The sequence below is a fragment of the Anoplopoma fimbria genome, chromosome 1 (assembly GCF_027596085.1).
Source record: "Anoplopoma fimbria isolate UVic2021 breed Golden Eagle Sablefish chromosome 1, Afim_UVic_2022, whole genome shotgun sequence".
NCBI classification, from domain to species: Eukaryota; Metazoa; Chordata; class Actinopteri; order Perciformes; family Anoplopomatidae; genus Anoplopoma; species Anoplopoma fimbria.
Genome location: NC_072449.1, coordinates 29,500,429 through 29,510,199, shown reverse-complemented (window position 1 = coordinate 29,510,199; position 9,771 = coordinate 29,500,429).

Below are 9,771 nucleotides of genomic sequence, written 5' to 3'. Positions count from 1 at the left end.
ACTGCTACATTAATGTGTATGTTGCATTTTACTGCTATAGATGTTTTTAAACTCCTAGCTTAAGAAGTAACAGTACTTTCCAACACCGGTGTGTGTGCTTTTGTGTCTAATTACAACCTCCTCTATTGTCCTCATCACCCCCCCACTGACTCTCTCTCTCTGTAACAGGGATCAGTGGCAGTGAATGAGCAGCTTGCCGTGTCACCAGTAATACCAACAAGAAAGGGGGAGGAGGAGGAGGGAGTCATTCACTCCCACCACTGTGCACCTTCACATGAACGAGAGAAGGGAGAAGGAGGAAAGAACAGAAGAAGAGAATAAGAAGTAAGGAATGAAACAAAGAGGCAAAGATCTACGAGAGATAGAGAGTGAGAGAGAGTCACAATGATGAGAGAAAAAAGATAAACATAAGAAGAGGAAAAGGTCTGAGGTTGGAGGAAAAATAGAGATGAAGGTGTCCCTCTTTTGCTTACAGCTTCTTCTGCAGTGGGATTAACTGTGTCGTTCTCTACGCTGGTTCTTCATCCCTCCATCTGCAGAGGACAACGTCTTTGGTGAGACCAAAAGTGGAACACAGGAAGGACAGAAGAAGGAGAGGACAAGAAGAGTTCAGATCACACTGAAGGGTGAGGACAAACAGTCAGTAGGCTTATAGGGGCACCGTGGCTTTATGCATAATCTCCTTAATGTGTGTGTGTGTGTGTGTGTGTGTGTGTGTGTGTGTGTGTGTGTGTGTGTGTGTGTGTGTGTGTGTGTGTGTGTGTGTGTGTGTTTTAAAAGGCCATAGTGTGTTTTTGCACTGTGGTCCAGTTGACATCTTTCTCATTTCTTATAATATTAGCAGTTAAATATTAGAGGTTTCTCTAGAAATGTATGATGATATGTCAACGATGCCGGGAACACAGACACAACACGCCTACAGCTGTTTGCTGTTAGTGATTCAGCACTTTTTCAAACAGAAGCAGCCCTTAGTAGTACCAGTGTTAGTAGTAGAAGTTTCTGTTATTGTGAGAGATGTCTGTCTAAATAATGTAAACACCAGGTTGGTTTGTTAGGCAGACTGTAGCTTTAAGATTATGACTTGCTTTTTCAATAGGTATCATATTCTGTGGTGCTAATAATTCATGAATGAACTGCTACCAGATTCTGGCTAATAATAAATGACATTACATGACGTTACACCCCGCATTCCAAATATGGTAACTTCTGTTCATTGTTTGCCAAAAAAACAACATGACAACGGCCGTAAACCAGGATGGCGACAGCGAAATCGCCAAACTAGGGGCTTCAAAACGTCAGTCCATCACGTTTTCTGATCTGACTCCACGATCAACAAGACGAGAACAAAATGAAAATGAAAATAAATAATATTATTATAATAACATTTTTATAGTACTTAGGTTCAGGCACAAAACAACTTGTTTAGGGAAACATTGTAGTTTGGTATCACTTAACTGCAGTTTCATAATTACTTTTTTTAATGAAACTTTAAGGCTTTTTGATTCAATGACAATCACACATATCACACACAAATATCACACAAAACAAACAACAACAGTATCATCTCTGGCAGTTATACTAATTATATGCTGGAGTCATTGATTATAGCAACAATACTAATAAGCAGAAAGTGTAGCGTATACATTTAACACATCTTCTAGATACATTTCTTGTACTATATTATTTATTAATGAATACTGTTCTATGTTTTTTGTGTATTTTTTTTAAAATCAACACACTTTTAAGCAAACATTGTACTAAAAACACGATTAAAAGTGAAATTCCTCAACAAAAAGTCAGGTTTTATTCACAACCTCTGAGTTAGACCGGACTGTGCAGCAGGCTGGCTTGACTCCTGGCCCCTCCCTGGGTACTCACAAAGCTTTTATAAGCTTATCTTGATTTAAACATTATGATATCCTTTTCTGAGCTGGGTGTAGCCGAGGTCATGTCAACATATCACAATTTAACACAATCCTGCCGATGTGGGCGAATTCTGGCCAAGGACACAGCGACGTCAGTTTAATAAAGCTTAATTCAGTGACTTTTGGAGACATGCAGCAGGTCTCACTGTTAGTAAGTATTCAGGAATGAATGATCCATCAGTGTGCATGATGGGTTATATGGTGTACTCACAAGGATCATTCATTTTAGATGTTGAGTAGACTGATTTGTATAGATTTCATACGTATTTGTCTCAGTGACTTAAACAAAAGTCCATTCCCCTTAAACATTGTTCTGAAAATAGTACTTAACTGATTTCATGTTGCATTTCTGTGACACTGTCAGACTCACGATTAACAGTTTAATCCAAAAGGATGAAAAGCAGAATCAGCGATGCTCTATTTTTTATTCCAGAATCAAAACGGATAGATCCCCAAAACCAAATAGCTCCCGTTAAAGTCCCCTAGAACTTTCACCCAGGGGACCGCAGTTCATGTCCCTTTTGAAAATAAGTTATTTAAAGTTATATTAGTGAGTAACCAATTCGCTAATTAGGTAATAAATATTCCTATTTCAATCCAAACCGTGATTTTTTCTAAAACTAACCAAGTCGGTTTTTTGCTTATGGACCAATTAGTTCTGTTTCACAACAATAACCACGTGCTCAAAAATGTGACTTCTATTCACATTTTTTGAACTCCCACTGTGCATCCGCCTCACAAAGCTGAATAGAACGTATATATATATTCTTTTGTGAGTCATTGGGAAGCAAACTATTCAGTTGTTTATGTAAGAGGAAATGTTGGATTTTTCTCACTGATTGACTGCTGTTGTGACTTCTATAGTTTCTCTTCTTCTTCTCTCGTAAAAAAAGTTTCTATTCTTCCACTTATCATCCACATTAACTACATTTTATTTGCCAGTATCCCACAGACAGATAAAACAAACAAACAGCACATGAAATGTCATGCGTCCAAACCCCCTTTGCACAGGGAAACCACTTATCCTTTCACTTCCATTTAAGTTGACCTAGAAAGTTACTAATCAATTGGCTTTTTTGTTCGATATCAGTACACAGCTGTCCCATTACAGGGTTTTATTCCGCCAGTCTGCCTCTCCCAGTGAGGCCTCTCTTCGTGGGCATGAGTTAGATTTGGGTTCACAGATTACGACTTGTAGTGTGGAACATATTGTCCAGGCTAATCAATGAATGCGTTATAAAGTGTGGGGGACTGCCAGTATGCTTCGACAGAACTTTCACTCCGCTTTAAGCAGCAATTGGCCAGGTGGAGGTTAGAAAAGAGCCAGGGTTTGAATCTCTCTGTCAACATTGTTGTTTTTTTTATCTTTTACACACCTATATCTGTCACTATTGATGTGTACGAACAAGTGCTTCGAGGAGAGACCGTCTGAAAACATGGATTAATTGTTCTCAGCGTTAAAGGGGCTAAAATTGAAATTTTTACTTCAATAATGTATGAAATATCAAAGTGAAAACAATGTGACAAAGCAAAAGGTGTCTCCCATAACGATCAGAAAGATCACCCCAATCTTCAGCTCCTTAATCTACAGGTGTAAAATCTGATATGTTTAGACAACAGACACACACACGCACAAACATACACACACACAGAGGCCATGGCTGCACACAACCTTTGTCCCAGACCTCTGCTGGGATAATTAGATGCTGAAATATTGATAGGGAGTGTGTGTTTGTGTGTGTTTGTGTGTGTGTTTGTGACAGAGAGAGGCACGCTTGTATTCAAATGTTTTTTCTTCATTTTGTGAGTATTTGCGAGCATGTGGTGGTGATTATTTGAGTTGTTATTATGATTAGACCTTTTTATGACATTTCATTTCTTTATTGGAGAGTAAGTGGGAGGTAGAAAGAGAAAGTGAGATGCAGCAGGAGATTGCTTACCTTTAAAGCTAAAAGCTTTCAATACATAACTGGTCAAAATGCTACAGATACAGCTTAATATTTTGCTGCCTTTATGAGCATCATATAAAATTGTGATAGTTAGGACTAATATCTTTTCCAATCATACATCAAGTACAGGGCCGACTGTATACAAATACTTTTTTTATTGTTGAAACATGTACTGTGGTAAATACACCGTCTTTAATAATAGGTGGTTGCTGAGCGCACATGGTAACGGAGTTAAAGAAGATGGTGTCACAACTGACATACTTATGTGCAAAGACATCCATGTTTCAGTGTCCTTTCTGTGCCATATTTTAGGAATCATTAGAAATCAATACATGTATATATTCAAACATAATCAAACTGGTATCCATAGCAACAATTTTGCAAATTATAGAATCAAATAGCATCCATGACCATTTGGATCACAGGTGGTTTAGAATCCATGATGTCATCAAAGCCACATAGTATCTGTTGGAATGTTGGGAATCTATAACTACTCAGACCCAAGTTTGGTTCAGACACAATTCTCACTCACACACCGGTTTGGTTCAGAGACGAATTTCACTGTGACAACTGAAAGTGCACTTGAAAGAGAAAACAAGATGGACAAAGTGGACAACACTGAAGTCCAACAGAAAACAACGCTGGAAGACATGGAGTTCAACTCCAGGGAGGTTGAACCTCCAATCAACTTCTACCTCAGTTCACTGGAGGAGCAATGCAGGTGTGAACTGAAGGACAGCGAGGCGAGGCTCATCCAGAGCAAATCTGAGGGGAAAGTCCTCCTGGAGATCCAAGAAGACCTGCTGGCCAATTTCCTCGATGGGCTCCAAGAAAGACAGGAGGACAACAGCTGGAGCCATGAGAAAGAGCTTATGAAGAAGGAGATATGTGACCTGAAGGCCAAGCTGGATCAGGCTCAGGCTCAACACACCAGGGAAACAGACCCCCTGAACTCCCAGCTGAGAAAAATCTGCCATATGCTGCGGAAAGCTCAGAGAGATCTTGAGCAGCAGACCTCCAAAACCAAGGACCTGCAAGTCCAAGTGGAGCAGATGAAGGCGGAGGAGGAGACCCACCAAAAAGAAGTGGATGCCTTCAAATCAGAGCTCCGTGCTGAAAAAGACTCTGGTGCAGCAGTGGTGTACAACCTGGAGACCACCATCCACTACCTGAAGGCACAGGTCAACGACGCCAACGAGAGTAAGGCTCTTTCAAGAGCGTTGGAGAACTCTTTGAAGTTTGAAAAGGTTCAAGCTCGGATGCTGAAAAAACAACTCGGCAAGATGGAGGACGCTCTCCACAAACAGAAGGAGGAGGCTCAGAAAACGCTGGAGAGGTACCAGGCTTCCCATAAAGACCAGCTGGAGCAGAAGACCAGGAAGGACGCCGTCACAGCAGCCCTGAAAAAGGCAAAAGACCTGCTGGAGACAGAGCGCCTCCGCTTTCAGCAGGAGAGAACCTCCCTGCTGGAGGACACTGACAAAAAGACAAACTTCTATGTGGCTCAGCTTGATAAGGAAAAGCAAAGAAACAAGATCCTCGTGGCTGCTCTGGAGAACACTGAGCAGCAGTTTGAGAGACATTGCATCCAGTGCCAGGAGGAAAAGATATCCCAAAGACATCCCTCCTTCAGGCCACAGAAAACCTCAGGAAGACTCTGCAGGACCAGGAGCAGGAGTGGGAGAAGGCCGAGAGCTCCATGAAAAAAGGAGAAAGAAAATGCACAAACACACACACACACACACACACCATTACACAAATAATCAATAAATAAAAACATAAAAATTATGTGATGTTTGTCGATATGTTGTTTTAAGCTTCACTACAGTCATGTGTAACATGAAATGCTTTGTGTGATGTATAAATCATGGGAAAAGCATTAATGGCAACAGCAGCCTGTAGCTATTATTAACTTTGCTACATTCTTGTCTTAATTAGTTGTCTCCCCATTCAGGGAGCAGTTTCATTCAGGAAATATCTTTGAAATAAAAAAGTTCCTACATGAAACTACTCACAACAAGGGCACCTTTTTTAAAGGAAAGTTAATTTTACTTAAGGTAATATATGATGGTATACTGGCACAGTTCAGTCCATCAAATTGATTGAGGAACTTTGTAGAAACATAATAAATGTTGTGAGGTAAAGCAAATTGTTTAAAGTGGGTAGAAAAAACATTTGTTCATGTGGCTGTGGCGTAGTGGAGAGCAAGGTAGTTTTCCAATCAGAGGGTCGGTGGTTCGATACCCGGCTTCGGCAGTCGATGTGTCCTTGGGCAAGACACTTAACCCCAAGTTGCTCCCGAAGGCTTGCCATCGGTGTGGACTGATGATGAATGTTAGTTAGAGTCTGATGGTGGCACCTTGCATGGTAGCCTGTCATCAGTGTGTGAATGGGTGAATGATATGTAATATACTACTGACTGTAAGTCGCTTTGGAGAAAAGCGTCTGCTAAATGACTGTAATGTAATGTAATATGTAACAAAATATAAACAAAATAAACTACTTTAAACTACTTTTGGAGATCTATGAAAAATAAAATTCTACTCCAATAATCAATTCAAATCAACTGGACAGCTATCAATTAGCAATGGACAGCTATTAATATTCAGCGCCAGGGGAGGAGTTTGGGGGTCAGGTGCCTTACTCAAGGGCACCTCAGCAGTGCCAAGGAGGCAGAATGGCACCCTGCCAGCTCCAACAATCCATAGATGGTCCGTGTGGGGACTTGAACCAGTGACCTTCTATATGGTTCTTTTGAGTCACTGGTCATGTGAGTCGTTTGTCACTGGATAAGTGGGTTTGTTGCCTAATCCTTACTTCCTGTAAAGACGAAGAAGTTTATTTTGAAAAGTATGTAACGAGCGATTATTGACACGCCGTTGCTGACACGTCAAAAAATTACGCTAGAGGAGAACATTGAGCGTCATGGCTTGCAGCTTAAGCCTACAGTTTATACTTGTTGTAGTGAAGCTGATGTAATCAATGGGTCGCAGCGCTTAGTCGTACACCTCCAAATTTTTGTCACTTGGTGGGCTATCGCGTGACTCTCAAAATAAGTTATCTAATAAAATAACATTTACATGTCTAGGGATTATACAAATAAGGCTAATTATCTTTTAAATGCTTTAGAAACAGGAGGTCCTAAAAATCTACATTTGAGTTAAAAAAATTGCAGCCAAATCAAATTGTTTACAGGATATTTAACCTTTGTTTCTTTATAACACATTTAATACTTGACTTCTTTCTTTACAGGGCTTGTACAAAGGCAATTAAGTATTCCATGAATATGAGATATGAATTTACAGATAATTACAATCCCTCCTCTGAACAGTGGAGGTTGGTTTATGGCTTTTTGCCGGTTACACCTACACATGGGCATCTCTATGGGTAACACTCGTCTTTTTGATTCTTCTTAGTACTTTTTGTTCGTACGCCCTCTGGCTAGAGTTTTGCTTTCAAAGAGTCGGTTGTCCCTCTGAAAGGCAGCTGTCACTGCTGTCAGGTGTCAAAGGTCAAATGTTCCAATTAAAGCTGGATAATGAGAGATTGAATAATTTACTGTGGTTAATCCTCACGCATATGCATGCAGGTTTTGCCACATCGGTGAGGTCTCTGTTGACCTCAATTATTGATTGAGCTGATTGTGATTCCAAACTTCACTTGGGTGATTGTTTATGAAAAAGACTAAGAATGTTTTATCTGAACTTCAAGAGTAGGTTTTGGCATCAGTGCCTAGAAATCTAAAAAGTTACATTTTCTACTTGAGTCATATTTAAAGAGCAACTGCTCCCTGTCTCATATGTGTAGCGGGTCTAACTTTGCATCACATTGCTTAATGGAAAAGTGCCACACTTCCACATGTCTTTACGTCAAGACCCCTGACATGACAACAGTATGAATCCCTGCCAACATGGCCGCCAAATTAAACGTAAAATATGCCGTTTTTGTTTATCCCACAAACCCAATGCTCCCTGCACAGTGAAACAAATTGTCATCATCCTACAAATAAAGGATGGAAAAAACATTAAAATTATCAAAAATTGTTACATGCAAATAGACATGCATGACTCATTATTTATTTCAGAAAACCTAAAAAAGAGAACGTCATACTTTTCCTCACAAAATTACTTCCGACATGCACTGAACTACAGAATATCACAGATGAAACGGGATATTGTGTGTGTGTGTGTGTGTGTGTGTGTGTGTGTGTGTGTGTGTGTGTGTGTGTGTGTGTGTGTGTGTGTCTATCTGGTAGTTCAGGTGTAACCCTGACTCGCCTCTCAAAGGGAAACCCGAACAAAACGTCTAATGAGGTCGAGGTGTCATGGCTGCCATGTGCCAAAAAAGTCAAAGGATCAAACTAAAGCTTTGTTAAAGGACGGCTGAATAATTTACAAGTGCTAATACACACACACCCACACGCACACACACACACACATACACACACAAACAAACACAAAAACACACACACACAAGCTGTATGCACATTCAAGCAACATTAAACAGTCCTTGATGAATAACACACACACACCACACACACACACACACACACACACACACACACACACACACAAAAACACACACACACTATGGTGGTTAGAAAAGGTCATGGAGGACAATGTACACAATAACGTGTGTTCATTTACTAAAAGTCCCATATGTGTGTATGCTTGTGCGTGTGTTTGTGATTAGAACAACTCTCAGCCATGTAAACGCACGCACACGTGTCTCCCCGTACACAGATTTTTATCTGTCACTGTGCAGAAATGCCATGTTTAAACAGATGAATATACATGCAAAAAAACATTTTGTTTTGTTGTGTATGATCGTATCCCCTATGTGTCCGCATGAGGAAAGGACAAGGAAAAAACTCTGAAAATATTGTGCTACCTAATTAATTAAATAAACAAAAAACAATTCAAATATTTCTGCAAATACAATGGTTAAGTTCAAGCTCTGAAGCTGTTTAATCAAAGATCACAAGTTCAGCTGCCTGAGAAGCCAAACAGGTGTTACAGGTCTCAGTGCCAGAGAGCCTGTGTGCAGATGATGTGTGCCTGTGAAAACAGGAATAAATGAGGAAGCAGGCAGTTCTGTGGCGTCTTCATTGGTAGTTTTCCCGGGCTATGTTTATTACATATTTCCTTCAAGTGCATTGTCTTTCACAAAATCACATAAATGTACAACAACTTAAATAAGCAACATTCACACATTCATATATTCACTATCCCACTTAATCACTCCATCCAGTCAATATAACTGGGACAACTGGGCATAAAACCCTCTCTAGCCGTCCCACAGCTACTGTGGTGTAGGTGACGTCACGGATCTCTAACAATGGCGGCGCCAACAATATCATTCAGCTAAGCTAACGTTAGCATCCGACAGTCAGCGTTAATACCGAACTCACGTTGCTTCTAAACAAATAAATGAAACACAAATTTTAACAATTGTTCTATAAACATTGGTCTCTATTTAAATGGTGTTTATTTTGTACTTACATATATTACTAACCTGTGAGAGCAGGCAGTTCTGTGGCGTCTTCATTGGTAGTTTTCCCGCGCTGTGGGAAGACGTTGCGTGCGCACATCCTGAACCACAGCGCTGCACTGCCGCCTAGTGGCCACAGGGTGAAATACACTTCTGAGGAAGTTAGTATAATAGATCAGTGGTTTTCAAACTGTGGGGCCAGGGGGCGCCAGTTCTTCAGGGGGCGCGACGTGAGAAAAAATAAACCCGAAAAAACCACTGAAAGTCGATGATTCAAATCATCAGTCGTTTTCAACTGTAGAAGTAACATAACTAAATCAATTTTCAACCGTTTATCTTCGTGCAAACCATTTAACAAATCTACACACTTGTATCTTCAATAATATCTAAACAGAATTTCGATATCA